Source organism: Triticum aestivum, chromosome 6A (genome assembly GCF_018294505.1).
Source record: "Triticum aestivum cultivar Chinese Spring chromosome 6A, IWGSC CS RefSeq v2.1, whole genome shotgun sequence".
Lineage (NCBI taxonomy): Eukaryota > Viridiplantae > Streptophyta > Magnoliopsida > Poales > Poaceae > Triticum > Triticum aestivum.
Genome location: NC_057809.1, coordinates 379,611,814 through 379,629,640, shown reverse-complemented (window position 1 = coordinate 379,629,640; position 17,827 = coordinate 379,611,814).

Genomic DNA, 17,827 nt, shown 5'->3' with positions numbered 1-17,827 from the left:
CGGGTGTCGCCTTACCATGGCCCGGGACCGTTTGCGCCTTTTGGCTCACGTATATGATAGTGTCGCTAGCATCCATATGACATAGAACCCGGGCCGACATGACTAGTCGTGAACCCAAAGTGGCACTAACTTACAGGGACAGGCATACATGAATCAACCTCGAGCATGTCAGTCAACAGCGTATGAATCCGGGCTGTAGCAACTAGGCTAACTGGACTCCGGGAACCCGGGCTGTAGCAGGCTAACAGGACTCCGGACGTCTCCGCGTGACATTTCCCCGAAGGGACAGACTCAGGAACAAAGTGAATCACATGCTGGCCGGTCTTAGTGTTTCGGAACAGCAGTGATGGGCTAGCAGGACTCCGGTGAACCGGGTTGTAGTGGACTACTATGGCTCATGGAAGCACAAGACTGCATTTCCCCATAAGAGAGGCTACCAAGGATAAACAACTAGATTGTTGGATCCCACACATACCAAGCATTTCAATCATACACACAATATGCTTGATATGTGTAAATACAACATAGCATCACAACAAAACTCTATGACTCAAAGTATTTATTCAATAGGCTCCGAGGAGCGAGATATTACAAGCATGGGTCTCATGACCCAACATTCAGACCATACAAGTCAAAGCACATGCGGAAGCTTAACATGTCTGAGTACAGACATCTACAAATGAAAAAGGCTGAGAAGCCTGACTATCTACCAGATCCTACCGAGGGCACAAGATCGTAGCTGAGGTATCAAGCTAAATGTCGAAGTCCACATGGAACTACTAGCGAGACTGACGTCTCTCTGCAAAACATAAAATAGGCAAACGTGAGTACAAATGTACCCAGCAAGACTTACATCAGAACTAGCTACATATGCATTAGTATCAACAAAGGGGGTGGTGGAGTTTGACTGCAGCAAGCCAGCTTTCACTTGGTGGCTATCCTAGACTATGACTGCAAGTAACTCTTTTGAGGTGGCGCACACGAGTCCACATATTCACCAATCAATACACCACTATGGATCCGCTCCCGTCTCCCTACGAGTATGCCATCCATAACACTCACGCTTATCTTGCGTATTTTAGAGTATCCACCTTCACTTGTCTATGAACTGTATAGGCAACCAAGTAGTCCTTTACCGCGGACACGGCTATTTGAATAGATGATGTTAACCCTGCAGGGGTGTACTTCTTCACACACGCTCTCACCACTTACCGCCGTTTACACAACATGTACTCGACAACCTTCAAGCGGAAGCCCAACGAGGGTATCGGCCACGGCCTACCTAAACACTCAAGTCTCTAGTCCAGGTTTATCGCCTATCCAGGTTCCATCCGCAGGGAGTCCTGCCGAGGTTTCCACATACGGCCCCGAACGATGTGTACAGGGTTCTGAGACACCAAACGGGCGCCCGACATACCCAGCCACGGTGTATCTACCGCATCATAGCCCACCCCTAGGGTCAGCGCTACGCACGACCGCCAACACATATCCTATAAACACCAGAAACTAGCTGCAACTCCTGGACAGAGGACTAGAGTGGTTAAGAAGCCGAGAGGGTCCATTGGTTTTGGGCCCAATGCATGGTAGTAGCTGGTTCTTAAATCACGCATACAGATCTCGGTGCTTAAGGACGGTTCCAATGAAACAACCCACCATGTAATCCTACATGGCCTCTCATCGATACCTTTACCAAATTGTGTTCAACACACTTAGCTCACACACGGTAGGACATGTTCACAACTTTCCAATTCATCCCCGATGAATCAGACCTGACACAACTCTAAGAAATAGCAGGCATGACAAACAAGCATGAATGAGTAGGCACATCAGGGCTCAAACAACTCATACTCATGCTAGTGGATTTCATCTATTTACTGTGCAATGACAGGTCATGCAGAGGAAAAGGGGTACAACTACCACATCATGTAACAGTTGAATCGTTGTTGTCCTAATGCAGTAAAAGAGAGCAGGAGCGAGAGAGTGGGATTGTATCAGAATGAACAACGGGGTTTTGCTTGCCTGGCACTTCTAAAGATAGTATAGCTCTTCATCGATGTCATCGATCACATCGTCGAAACCACGCCTACTGAGAGGGGACAAACACCGGCAAATGAGAGGGAACACAATCAATGCAATGCAACAATATGATTCATGATCATGACATGGCAATATGTTGTGGTTTGAGCTAATGCAACTAGACACCAGATTAAATGAAGTTGGTTTGAACCAAGGGTTCAAATTCAAACTCCATATGTGCTTATTTAATTGCCAATTATGCAAATTGCCATATACATCAACCTTAGGTTGTTCAAACATGCATGCAAATGGTACAGATGGATAGATTGGATTTTTCTGATCATTTTTCATATATAAATTATTTCATTTGGAGTTACGGTTTATTTTCTATGATTTTTAGAAGTTTTAAACATTTTTTGAATATAAATAAATCATTTAGATTTATTTAAAATCTAGAAAAACATTACTGTGTCAGCATGACGTCGGTGTGACATCATCAGGTCAACAGGGGCTGACCAGGGTCAAACCTGACCCGTGGGTCCCACATGTCAGTCTCACAGTGCTGGCTCGAGTCACAAACAGGTGGGACTGGTCAAAAGCCACGTCAGCAAAGTCAATGCTGACAAGTGGGTCCCACTGGGTTATGAACTAATCTAAACAGAAAATTAAACTAAACTAAACAGGCACAGGGCCCACATGGCAGTGGCACTAAGGGTGTTTAGCCGGGTCATTAGTGCTAACTAATCCGGCGCCACGTCAGCAGTTGACGCCGGCGACCAAGGGCACGGCGGTGGCACGCCGGAGTTGCTCAGGACGGCGCTACAGGTGGTGATTTGCGGTGCGGTTTGGAGATACGGCGAGCTAGCGTCCGCGCGCATCTAGTGGAGCAATCAGTTTCACTGGGGCGACCTAAATCGACGGCGGCGAGCTCAAAGGCGGCGGTCGGAGTTCGGACATCGATGGAAACGGGGCTAAAGAGCACCAGGGGAGGAGCTGGTGAGTGCATCGTGCTCCTAGGGGTGCGCTGAGCACGCTGATGAGCTCGGACGCGGGTGGCAGTAGTTGTGGCCACGACGGCGCCATGGACGGCGGTAGCGAGCTTCGGCCGAGGTGGAAAACACGGCTAGAGGACGAACGCGTCGACGGGGAGAGGGGCGAGGGACGTAGGAGCTCACAGCGGTTCCGCAGGGTTGGTCAGTGGGCTCGGGAAGGGGCTGGAGCAAGCGGGGCGGCGATGGAGATCTCCGGCGTCGGGAGGTTGAAGAAAACGGCGTGGAGGCATCGGGGGCGTCCGGCGTTGCACAACTCGACAAGGAGGAAGAGGGGTACTACGTGGAGCTCTTGGGCATCTCAAGGCGTCGCCAGGATGGCGGTGTCCGCGGTGGTGGCGAGCGGTGGTGACAGAGGCGTTCGGGTGGGAAGAACAGAGGAGGGGGAGAGTGTTCGGGGGACAGAGAGGAGATTCCAGGGGGGGTGCGTGGCATCTTCTGGAGTCATCCAGGGCGTCGGCAAAAGTAAGAGGTGGCCGTGGGTGGCCGCGCGCGTGCTAGCGCTCCGCGGGCACACGCCCGTGCCTACTAGCGCGAGGAGGAAGGCAACAGAGGGGGATGCGGTGATGGACTGGGCCAGTTGGCTGGGCCGCCAGCTGGGCCGGCCAGGTGGGCTTGGGTGGGTGCCAGGTAGGTATCTTCTCTCTCTTTGCTTTCCTATTTTAGTTTCTGTTTTCTATTATTCTTTAATATTTAGGGCTTTACTAAAAATACTTAAACAGATTCAAAAATCATGAAACTGCTTAATGCCACTGTTTGGAATATAACCAACAGCAAACATTTTAGTTTATGATTATTTGAGCATTTAAAATATTATATAGCATTTAAATGCCCAAACACAAATAGAGTATGATTTAATTCAGTGCCCAAAGTTGTCCTAGAAAAATATGAACCATTTTTGACAGAGGTTCTAGACCAAGGCAAAGATAATGAACATTTTAGAAGGGCATTTCAGGTTCATTGAAAAAGTATTTAGTAAACCTAGTTGGTTTAAGTGGTGCTGGGGGTTTCTGTCATCCCCATTTCAACTTTGTGAGAAAATTTAACATGATGACATGATGATCATGCAAGGACAAGCAAAGGCTAAGCTAGGGCTGTGACATTGTAGCAGATTGATAGATCGAACGCCAAACAAATAAATAATAATAAATTGTAGCAAATTATTTTTGGGTTTTTGGATTAATAGATCTGAAAATAAAAGCAAAGGAAAATAGATCAAAGGAAAATAATATAAGAAAGAGACCCGGGGGCCGTAGGTTTCACTAGTGGCTTCTCTCGAGAAAACTAGCAAAGCGGTGGGTGAACAAATTACTGTTGGGCAATTGATAGAACTTCAAATAGTCATGATGATATCTGGGCAATGATCATTACATAGGCATCACGTCCAAGATTAGTAGAACGACTCCTGCCTGCATCTACTACTATTACTCAACACATCGACCACTATCCAGCATGCATCTAGTGTATTAAGTTCATGGAGAAACAGAGTAATGCAATAAGAACGATGACATGATGTAGACAAGATCTATCTATGTAGAGATAGACCGCATCATTTTATCCTTAGTAGCAACGATACATACGTGTCGGTTCCCTTTCTGTCACTGGGATCAAGCACCGTAAGATCGAACCCACTACAAAGCACCTCTTCCCATTGCAAGATAAATAGATCAAGTTGGCCAAACAAAACACAAATATCGGAGAAGAAATATGAGGCTATAAGAGATCATGCATAAAAGAGATCAAAGAAACTCAAATACTTTCATGGATATAAAAAGATAGATCTGATCATAAACTCAAAGTTCATCGATCCCAACAAACACACCGCAAAAGAGTTATATCATATGGATCTCCAAGAGACCATTGTATTGAGAATCAAGGGAGAGAGGTGAAGCCATCTAGCTACTAACTACGGACCCGAAGGTCTACAAAGAACTACTCGCGCATCATCAGAGAGGCACCAATGGAGGTGGTGAACCCCATCCGAGATGGTGTCTAGATTGGATCTGGTGGTTCTGGACTCTGCGGCGGCCGGATTAATATTTCGTCGACTCCCCCAGGGTTCTATAAATATTGGGGATATTATAGAGCAAAGAGGCAGTCTGGGGGCACCCGAGGTGGGCACAACCCACCAGGGCACGCCTGGGCCTCCTGGCATGCCCTGGTGGGTTGTGCCTCCCTGGGGCACCCCCCAAGCACAACCAGGGCCTGTTGTGTTCCTTTTGGCACATAAAAATTCTCCGTAAAGTTTCGTGGCATTTGGACTCTGTTTGATATTGATTTTCTGCGATGTAAAAAACATGGAAAAAAATAGCAACTGACACTTGGCACTATGTCAATAGGTTAGTAACAAAAAATGATTATAAAACACCCAAGATTGATAATATAACAGCATGGAACAATCAAAAATTATAGAAACATTGGAGATGTATCAGTTCGCTATAAAGAAGATTCCAACGGAGCAGCTACAATTACAGATCTATAAAAAATTCCAAAAGGGAAAATTTAAAAGACCTAAACGCGAAGTGGATGTGCAAGCTAGTCTATCAATGGGGTTTGAGAGTAGTACAAAGATTCAAGATGCAAAAATATTATTATAGCAGCAACTAGGGCATTTCCACGGGTTGCTCAAATGAATCTAGATCTACTACCGAAGGGTGGTGATGAACACCGATGAACTACCACTACTGTAGGATGCTGCTAACGCTTCACTATTATCATAGATCCTTTTACGAAACTATGTGCAATGCATTAATTGCAAACGGTGATGTAAAAAAACGTCCAAAAATACGCAAAACATTTGCGATGAAGGATTCATCAAACACGGTTTAGATTTTAGTTGCGTGTGCGATGCGGGGCATACGGTTCAATTCAATTAACTATTTGGGATGAGAAAGAAGAATAGAAACGGGTAGCCAGATGAAGGCATGTGCAATATACGACATATAGTTCACTTGGATTAACTGTTTGTGATGAGGCGGAACAACAGAAACAGGCAGCTAGATGAAGGTGTGTGCGATTGAGGGCATACGCTTCAGAAGGATTAACTGTTTGCGATTAGGCAACACAACAGAAACGGTCAGCCAAATCAAAGTGTCTACGATTGACGGCATACACTTCACACGGATGAACTTTTTGCAATTAGTCACAACAAACAGAAACAGTTAGACAAATCAACATGTGTGTGCTAGACGGGCACACATTCTAATTAAAATAAGCGTTCGTGATGGTAATAACGAGCGCGCACGGTTGTTGGAACAAGACGTGTGCTGACATTGCCTGTTGCGGTGCACCCTATGGTGCAAACGCCATGTACGCGGCCGAGAAAGTGTGCCCACGTTACGCCGTCCGAGAATAGTGTCGCGCTTAGAAATTATAGAACCATCAATAAATTTTGAGCCTACGTCCCATCACATTCCAAATTACTACCATGCTATATTAATTTGCAAACCTGTTTACACTGATCAAAACCTAAACGGTTTCCCACTTAGGAGTGTATTAGTACTCGGTTATAAATACTACTACTCGAAGATGACTGCACATTCCTCCTCAACTCCTCATCCCCAAAAATAAACAAGTCATTCATTATCGTTCCCTTGTGTCTGCCATGGCCAGCGTGAGTTCTAGATCGAGAGATTACAACCAGGGAGAGGCGAGCATGGAAGCGGAAGCACGAGAGATGTCCTGCCTCACAACAAAAGTAGCCGACATGTCCCACCGCGCGGCCGTAGCAGCACAGAGGCCCCGTCGTGCCGCCGAAGCAGCACGGAGGCCCCATCGCACCATCGATGCAGCAGACTGGTCCAGCCGCACCATCGAAGCAGCACGGAGGTCCTGCTGTGCCGTCGATGCAGCAGACTAGTCCGGCTGCGCCACGGAAGCAGCAGAGATGTCCCGCTGCACCACGAATGCATCAGAGATGTCCTCCCATGCCGCGGCGGCGTGGGAAATTGACTCGCAAGCAGGCGAGGACTCTTACAGGCTCATGAATGCGATCGTTCATAGCCAGATGGATCAGATCTCCGGCTGGGCGAGGTTGCAGGATGACATGAAAGCCTCGTTTGAATAGGTTACCGGCATCATCCGACCATTAAATGAGGGCACTGCCAAGCTCTGGGCCGAGCGCGACCTGCTGAGGGTGAAGATCGTCGGAAGTGCGGAGCAGCAGGAGGAGACCACTCACTACAAAAAAAATACACTTCTGTGATGATACGTGTTTGTCACAGTAGGTCACGTTTTCTGTCATGCATGTACATCCATGAAAAATTTATGACAGAATCAAGATAATCATACCTATGCTGTCGTAGAAGTGTTACATGACATTACCAAAATTATCATCACGGAAGTGTCCACTTCCATGACGATAAATTGCGCGTCACAGAAGTGCTTTCATCAAGGGTGAACGACACGTGGCATCCACCGTAATGGAATGCCGTTAAGCTATCGGGTCCGGTTTTGGATCCGATAACCCGTTAACAGCCGCGCCCAATGGGGATTTTCCATGTGTAAAATCATCATTGGCTGGAGGAAACACATGTCGGCTCACCGTTGGGACAGATGTCATCCACTCATTGGACCCAGAGCGCCTATTATACGTCGACACGTGGCACAGCCCAACAGAGGCCCATTCCTGTGAAAAGGCCGACCCGTTTGACTTGGTCAAAAGGTGGCGGGCCGGCCCACGACAAGCCTATTAATGGCCTGTTCGCATATAGCCCATTTACAGCCCGCTAACCCAGTAGCATCATCTGGGCCGTCCAATATAATTCCAGCCTATTTTAACTTCCGTCCCATGTATGGCCCATGACGTCTTTTGGCCCATATGAGGCCCTTAGTAACCCTTGGCCCATTAACGACCCGTGGTATAACTGGCCCGTAATGAACAGTGTATCACTTTATACCCATTAACGGCCCATTATTCCGTTGGGCCGTTTCTAGCCCATGTTATCTTTCGGCCTTCTCAAGGCCCATTTATTCTTGGGCTCATTTCCAGCATTCGTTTACTTTCGGCCCGTTACTGTCATTTTCTGCTTGTGGGCCAAATACAGCTACAGTCGGCCCGTTTGTGGCCCGTTAATACGTTGGGCCGTTTTCATAGCATCATCAAATACGGCCTATTAACGACGGTCCGTTATGGTCGGCCCATGAACAGACGATTTCAACTCTAGCCCATTTTACGCCAGAATGTGGTATGTTATTGGCCCATGTTTGGCCAACCGATCATACGGCCCGTAGAAGGCCCATTGATGATACGGCCCGTAGAAGGCCCATTGTGTCTACGCCCCGTAGAAGGCCCATTGTTTCTACGGCCCATTAGAAGGCCCATTGTTTCTACGTCCTATAGGAGGCCCATGTTAACTATTGTAAATAATGTAGCCCATTGCTAATGTGGCCTAGTTTAAAAAAATATGTTATTGCGGCCACTAGCAAACCGCGGAAAAAGAACTGCACTGACTACAAGAAAACAAATAAACAAGACAACAAAAATAAATAAGTAAGCAACTTACGCTAGGCTATCATGGCTATTACACATATTACATCCACTGGGCATCAAAGTTCGACACAAGTGCAAATATAGGGAACAAAGCAGCATATAAACGCCACAGCAAAACAAGTCCAGCAAGCTTATTAACTTTCTCTTGTTGGCGCTTAAATCCTCTAGCACTTGTTGTTGCACCAGAAAGTATGCATCTGAATTCTGCAGGGATTTCCTCAGTCCTTCGGCTTCCTATCGCATAACATCTGATCAATGTCTTTCAACGTGAAGTTGAGACTCAAGAAGCCGATCTGATTCAGGCAGCGAGTTCGAAGAGCTGGTGCCAGCAGTAGTAGCCAGTAACTCGAACACTACATCAAGACAGGACTTTGGGGTTCTCTCAGTGTCTTCAATATAGTTTTTATCAACTTTCTTGGAGAACAACAGGGATGTCTCACTATCTTGAACCTGATCTGCATTACTTCCTTTACCATTGCATAACGGGGTACTCTTCTCCAATATTTTATCCGCGTTTTAAAGGAGAAACAAACAAACACATCATAGGTTTACAATGTAGTATATGAAACTCATTTTGGTAAACCAGTTCAGTAGTAAGGTGGACATGATAACAGCATGAAACAAACATATATCTATGTAGTATGGTCACTGTATGGTCTATATCATTCTAGTTTATGTTGCCAAATCAAGATAGATACAGTTCGAATCATATCTATCTAAGACAAAGCAGCATAGACAGAATATAAGTGTGGGAAACTACACAACAATAACAACACTTGTAATGTGCATGGCATGAGAACATAACTGTTTATTCAATTGAAACTGAAATCAACATAGAGCAAGTTACAACAGCAAACACGTTAAAGAAACGGGTTGAAAACATACCTGTTGCGCCATTGGAGTTTCAATTGCATCCTTCAAATTTGAAATTAGTTGGTATGAGTAAATACAGTAATGTAAGAGCAAAGTAGTAATAGCTACGGAACCTGACCTGAGAACAATTCTTCTTCTGCTTTAAGCGTTGACTTGGGGTGCGGAGTGGTGGTCCTCGTGCTTTGGGCACTGCAGTTGCCTTACTAACTGCTCGTGTTTGGGTGCTCTGTGGTGGAGACAGTACTGTGTCAACGGGAACTGGGTTACTATCTGCTGGGGTTGGGGTTAGAAGGGGTGTAGCTTGTTCTCTGTCCAACTGGGTAGGGGTACAATCTGCATGAGTCTGTGTTATGTGTGGTGGGGCTAGTTCTTGGGCAAGTACAACCATGGTTCTACCTCCATCGACAGGTAGCACGATCTTTTCTGAAGACCGTGTTTTTACTCCCACAGATACTGCCATCACCCCCTCCAATTGAAATGGATGATAAACAAGAAAAGTAATTGAATGTATAGACATTGTAAGATAGACAGGTGCAATGGATAGTAGGGAAGAAAACAGGTAATGAAATAATTCACATTTATGTTGTCTAACTAAATAGAATAGTAAGACATAATTTCAAATATATGATGGCTAATTAAACAGGATAGCATGACACAATTTCGCATGTATGACGGCTAACTAAACAGGATAGAATGACATACTTCAAAATATGATGACTATGTAAACAGGATGACATGATATAACTATACGATGTGTCTATTAAAGTGGTTGGCATGCCACAAATCACAAACATGCCGTCGATGGAAACATGATGGCATGATATAATTCACGGATAGAATGACATAATTCAAAATATGATGACTATGTGAACATGATGAGATGATATAACTATATTATGTCTTTAGAAAATGGGTTGGCATGCCATAATTCAGATACATGTTGTCTATGTAAACATCATGGCATGATATAATTCAAATATATGATTTATATACTAAGGAAGTGAGCAGAGGGCAATCGCATATGTGATGTGTCAACTAAGGAGATGGCATTCAATATCGTGTATATGATGTAAAAACTAAGCATTGCAATACAACATATGCATGATATGAGTAATATAACCCTGCCAAGTTTGAGCATACACCTCAGGGGGTAATAGGACTGGTCATCTGCCTCTGAGTCCTCCTCTGAAGAGCTATCTGTAACCAGCAACATATCTGCTTCACCAGGTAGCATTGTCTGCTGTGAAGACCTTGTTTTCACTCCAGATTTCTCCATCACCAATTCAAATGGCTGATGCATAGGAAGAGCAGTTGAATATACAAACATTGTCGACAGAAGCAATGAGAAATACAAAAAAAGGACGGCATGATATAATTCACATATATGACGCTTGGCTAAACAGCATGACATTGCATAATTCACATATATAATGCCTTGCAACAAGATAGCATTGCATAATTCACATATATAATGTCTTGCAAAAAGATGGCATTGCATAATTCACATATATGGTAATTAGACACTAAACATGTGGCACTCACACAAATCATGTCTAAACTAAGCAAATGACATAGCAATGCAAGTAACATACCGATGACAAAGGAAATGACATATGTTGTTATGCGGTTTGACCGATAAAGATCTTCGTAGAATATGTAGGAGCCAATATGAGCATCCAGGTTCCGCTATTGTTTATTGACTGGAGATGTGTCTCGGTCATGTATACATAGTTCTCGAACCCGTAGGGTCCGCACGCTTAACGTTCGATGACGATTTGTATTATGAGTTATGTGATTTGATGACCGACGTTTGTTCGAATTCCCGGATGAGATCACAGACATGATGAGGAGTCTCAAAATGGTCAATAGGTAAAGATCAATATATTGGAAGGCTATGTTCGGACATTGGAATGGTTCCGAGTGATCCGGGTATTGTTCGGTGTACCGGAGAGTTACGGGAATTCGCTGGGGGAAGTTAATGGGCCTTAGTGGAGAGAGAGGAGGGTCGCACGGGAGGTGGTGCCCCCCTTGCCCAATCCGAATTGGACAAGGGAGGGGGCGCGGCCCCCCTTTCCCTTTCCCTATGCCTCTCCTTCCTATTCCCTTCGGTGAGAAAGGAAAATGGGGGGATCCTATTTGGATTAGGAGTCCAATTAGGACTCCCCCCTTGGCGTGCCCCTCCTGGCCGCCGGCCTCCTCCTCTCCCCCTTTATATACAGGGGCGGGGGCACCCCAAAGGCACACCAAGATTTCTCTTAGCCGCGTGCGGTGCCCCCCACCACAGTTTACTCCTCCGATCATAGCGTTGTAGTGCTTAGACGAAGCCCTGCGCGGATGATAACCCACAAGTATAGGGGATCGCAACAGTTTTTGAGGGTAGAGTATTCAACCCAAATTTATTGATTCGACACAAGGGGAGCCAAGGAATATTCTCAAGTATTAGCAGCTGAGTTGTCAATTCAACCACACCTGGAAACTTAATATCTGCAGCAAAGTATTTAGTAGCAAAGTAATATGATAGTAGTGGTAATGATATCAAAAGGTAATGATAACAAAAGTAACGTTTTTGGTATTTTGTAGTGATTGTAACAATATCAGCAGAAAAGTAAATAAGCGAAGAACAATATATGGAAAGCTCGTAGGCAATGGATCGGTGATAGAGAATTATGCCGGATGTGGTTCATCATGTAACAGTCATAACCTAGGGTGACACAGAACTAGCTCCAATTCATCAATGTAATGTAGGCATGTATTCTGAATATAGTCATACGTGCTTATGGAAAAGAACTTGCATGTCGTCTTTTGTCCTACCCTCCCGTGGCAGCGGGGTCCTATTGGAAACTAAGGGATATTAAGGCCTCATTTTAATAGAGTACCGGACCAAAGAATTAACACATAGTGAATACATGAACTCCTCAAACTACGGAAATCACCGGGAGTGGTCCCGATTATTGTCACTTCGGGGTTGCCGGATCATAACACATAGTAGGTGACTATAGACTTGCAAGATAGGATCAAGAACTCTCATATATTGATGAAAACATAATAGGTTCAGATCTGAAATCATGGCACTCGGGCCCTAGTGACAAGCATTAAGCATAGCAAAGTCATAGCAACATCAATCTCAGAACATAGTGGATACTAGGGATCAAACCCTAACAAAACTAACTCGATTACATGATAAATCTCATCCAACCCATCACCGTCCAGCAAGCCTACGATGGAATTACTCACGCACAGCAGTGAGCATCATGAAATTGGTGATGGAGGATGGTTGATGATGACAATGGCAATGGATTCCACTCTCCGGAGCCCCGAACGGACTCCAGGTCAGCCCTCCCGAGAGGTTTTAGGGCTTGGCGGCGGCTCCGTATCGTAAAATGCGATGAATCCTTCTCCTTTATTTTTTTCTCTCCCCGAAAGTGAATATATAGAGTTGGAGTTGAGGTCGGAGGAGCTCCAGGGGGCCCACGAGGTAGGGGGGCGCGCCTAGGGGGGCAGGCGCGCCCCCCACCCTCGTGGCTAGGGTGTGGGTCCCCTGGTCTTGATATTTTGCCAGTATTTTTTATTATTTCCAAAAAGACGCTCCGTGGAGTTTCAGGTCATTCGGAGAACTTTTGTTTCTGCACATAAATAACACCATGGCAATTCTGCTAAAAACAGCGTCAGTCCGGGTTAGTTCCATTCAAATCATGCAAGTTAGAGTCCAAAACAAGGGCAAAAGTCTTTGGAAAAGTAGATACGACGGAGACGTATCAGCGGATCACATTACCATCACCGTCGCCATGCCGTTGTGCTGACGAAACTCCCCCTCGACCTTGCATGATCGTAGGAATTTTTTTGAAATTGCATGCTACGTTCCCCAACACCCAGTCCTTTTGTAGCAAAGGACAAGCCTAGGCAAACTCTTATATAAAGCAAAGCGCTCCCGAGGACACATGGGAATTACTATCAAGCTAGTTTTCATCATACTCATATGATTTGCGTTTGTTACTTTAATAATTGGATATGTGGGTGGACCAGTGCTTGGGTGCTATCCTTACTTGGACAAGCCTCCCACTTATGATTAACCACTCTCACAAGCATCCGCAACTACGAAAGAAGAATTAAGATAAATCTAACCATAGCATGTAACATGTGGATCCAAATCATCCCCTTACGAAGCAACGCATAAACTATGGTTTAAGATTATGTCACTCTAGCAACCCATTATCTAATTATTACATGCCAATGCCTTCCCCTAGGCCCAAATCATGGTGAAGTGTCATGTAGTCGACGTTCATATAACACCACTAGAGGAAAGACAACATACATCTCATCTAAATATCGAATGAATACCAAATTCACATGATTACTTATAACAAGACTTCTCGCATGTCATCAAGAACAAATGTAACTACTCACAAAGCATATTCATGTTCATAATCAGAGGGGTATTGAATATCATTAAGGATTTGAACATATGATATTCCATCGAATAAACCAACTAGCATCAACTACGAGAAGTAATCAACACTACTACCAACCCACAGGTACCAATCTAAGGTTTTGAGACAAAGATCGGATACAAGAGATGAAGTAGGGTTTGAGAGGAGATGGTGCTAGTGAAGATGTTGATGGAGATTGACCCCCTCTCGATGAGAGGATCGTTGGTGATGACGATGATGATAATTTCCCCCTCCGGGAGGGAAGTCTCCCCGGCAGAACTGCTCCGCCGGAGCCCTAGATTGCTTCTGCACAAGTTCTGCCTCGAGACGATGTCGCTTTGTCCCAAAAGCTTCCTTCTGATATTTTCTAGGTGAAAACCCTCCATATAGCAGAATATGGACACCGGAGGCCTTCCAGGGGGCCCACAAGCCACAAGGGCGCGCCCCCCGGGCTTGTGGCCTCCTGGTGGGTCCCCTCTGGTATTTTCTTCACCTAATATTTTTTATTCCAAAATAATTCTCCGTAAATTTTTAGGACTTTTGGAGTTGTGCAGAATAGGTCTCTCAGATTTGCTCCTTTTCCAGTCCAGAATTTCAGCTGCCGGCATTCTCCCTCTTCATGTAAACCTTGTAAAATAAGAGAGAAAAGGCATAAATATTGTACCAAAATAGGTAATAACAGCCCATAATGCAATAAATATCAATATAAAAGCATGATGCAAAATGGACGTATCAGCCGCCCAATCCATCTGGCACCTCTGAAGCTAGATAGCACGCCCTCCCCCTAACAAATAACCACCACCATCCTCACCAACCTCTATTGTCCACCACCGACCACGCCAGCTACCTCAGCCGCCATCAATGGCGACTGCCGTTGTGGCCGTTCTCTGGATGCCGCAAAATCACCTCCCCTGCCTATTTAAACCACAACCGAGCTCGTCATGTTCATCAACCAACACTCATTGGTCCTCCAGATTCCACAAGGAGCACCCCACTGGCCTGGAACTCCATTCTTCTTCGTCTCCGATGAAGAGTGACGCCGCCACCTTTCGGTTGATTACGACGCAACCAGAGCCTCCCACTCTCCAAATTATTTCTCCATTAGATTCCTTGAGACACAAAAAATCCCTCGCAGTCATCAATTTCAGGGGGAGTAGACAACCATGGGTGAAATCCCTTTATCACCCGACGTCGTCGTCCGCTGGAAAGCTTGCCACCACCGACTGCGCCCACTCTAGTAACTGTGGAGCACCTCTATGGAGTCGCCTTGATCTCCTGAGCACGACCATGTTATCAGCTCTCTGCAGGTCGCCGCTGTTCGCCGGCGAAGAGCGCCAGAGCTCTACCTCTGATCTACCGGAAAGAGAGATGAGCGCGGGCGACTGGTCAAACCTGACCGGTGGGCTAGGCGGGCCCACTGTCAGTGACCCAGCACCGCGCCGGCTCGATTTAAGTGAAAGCGTAGTCCCTGAAGTACGTTTTCCCTTTTCTGAAAGTGTATTCTATCCCAAACCGTTTTCTTTTATAAGATATAAATTCAAATTAGAATTTGACTAAACTTTGACTGCCTCTAGTTTTTAAACCACAACTCCAAATGAATTAATTCTTTCCTCAAATTTCATCTAGTTTATTTGTTTTTAAAAAATTCAAACAACTTTTTATACTTTTTTCAAATTATGTGGTAATTGCAATATTAGGAAAATGGAGGGAAGAGAAATTTCAAAACTTTTGGAGTGCACTCAACCCTTCTGCATGCTCAAAGCAAGCATCTTGGACACTTGATATGATGAATGCTTGGTTGTTTGCTTGCTAGTATATTCGAATAATGATTATGCTAATTTAAATGTAATTTGCATAGTATTAGTTATGGCCTTCATGTCTACTCATAATATTTTGCCTTCACTCAAGCATGAGATATACTTGGGTGAGGTTATTACCCCTGCCACACATGGACATGTTTTTCTGGCTAACCTGCAGGAAAGATTTGTCATGAGTAAAAGTGACCGTGAGACTGAGATCTCGTTGGGACGAGAGTGATCAGTGATGGCATGTTGGGACATGCTAGGTGGTGACCCTGTTGGGTACTACCAAGGAAACAAATTGTGCTAACCATTGCAGGAAAATATAAGCCTCCTGAGTCGACCATAGATCGAGTCTTGTTCCGATAACCCCCATACTTGAATCATGCTACCACATGTCCCTGCCATAGGTAGGGTATGGTTGAGTAAGTTTTTAACCCCTTTCCTACACACACCATACAGAGGACCGCGATGAGGGTTCCCTAGTTCCAGGAATAATGCCATTCATCGGGTCAGGGGGCGTGGGTGTTTCCGGCTGAGGCCGAGAGGGGGCATCCCTCAGTTAGCGCATGGTATAAATTGTGATCCCATGCAAGGTTGTGACCTCTCCGTCTTAGAGTTTTCTTGAGAGATGCTTTGGGTGATTCCTGGCATCAGGAAAGTTAAACTGGTGTGTGCTGGTTAGGTGCGTTTTCAACCCAAAGACAGTAATCGGAGCGTCTCAGGGTTGACTAAGGAAATCCTTTACTTGTGAGTAAAGAGTACAACCTCTGTAGAGTATAATACCTATTCGAATAGCGGTGTCCGCAGTTAAGGACTACAGTCTTGGATGGGTCAAGTGTCGGTCTTATTTTCGGTCTTCGGAGGAAAAGAAGTAAATCAGAAATTGATTATGATTTATGATGGAAGATTGTGATCACCAATGTTATTATGGACTAACCCTTTCTCTTATATTAAATTATCTTTGGGGAAGGTTTTACCACCTCGATACTCGTGTTTTTATTTTCTTATAAGCCCTTTATGAGGCATCGCTTCAGACACCTGACTAGTGCATATGTTATTTTCTTTTGGAATTCACCGGGCGGTTCTACCACCCAGAATTCCCTCAACCTTTGATTTCATTTGAAGTAAAGCCCTTTGCGTGGCGTCGCAAAGACGCCCAACTGTGGCATTCTTTTATCTTTTTCTCTTGGGTTCCTTCAGGACAGTCCTACCTCCCGAGGCCCGACTTTAAATTTCTATGCAACATTATGATTTACTAATACCTTACTAATATTAGTTGACAACCTTTATTAATTGTGCATATATAATACTTCACATGGTAGCATCAAATTCTTATCATGGCATGGTAGAATATACTTAAAATTAGTTGCATGCATTCTGCCTGCTTTCATTATATCTTTTGTTCATGATGTTTGCGAGTACATTCAAACGTACTCAGTGGCTTGTCCCTGGCTATTGTCTTGGAAAGATCATGATTTGGAGAGGGGCACTATGAAGACACCCCGCAACCTAGGAATTGAAGACAGCAGCCACATGAGATAGAAGTTAGCCAGGTCAACTGTTCCTGTGGGAAGGGAGTCCCATCAACGTTAGAGATCCACGAGTCGCTTCCGTCATCCACCACTAGAGATCATTGTTATACTCAATGGACATTTATGGTCTTGTACTCAAATTCTTGTAACTGCTTGGAATTATGTATTAAGGAAGTGTCCACCAGCAACAGTAATCCTGGGGTTGGTGATGACACAAGGGTCATTTGCTGGGATTTTATGTCCCAGAAAACCGGCCTTGACACACCCTTGAAATCGAGATCCCAAGCAATAATCGAATCAAGCAGGAAGTAGCTATTACCTCCACCGAGAGGGGCCGAACCTGGGTAAACTCGTGTCTCTCAATTCCGGTCAACCCCGTTCAAACTACTACATATCTGTGATGGCCTCATGACTAAGTCCTTTCTCGAGGACATCTGCCATGACAAAACCACGACAAATAGGCTCTCCACCCTCCGCTTCGTAGGAACGGTTTCGATCTTCTATGACATTACTGTTGGCGACATTTTTCTTTTCTCTTTTTTAATGTGTATAAGTTCGTGTTGGCTATGTGCATCCTAATTATGCAGAACTCGGTGTATACTCATTATGCAGAACTCTACGTAATCGAAAAGGTATG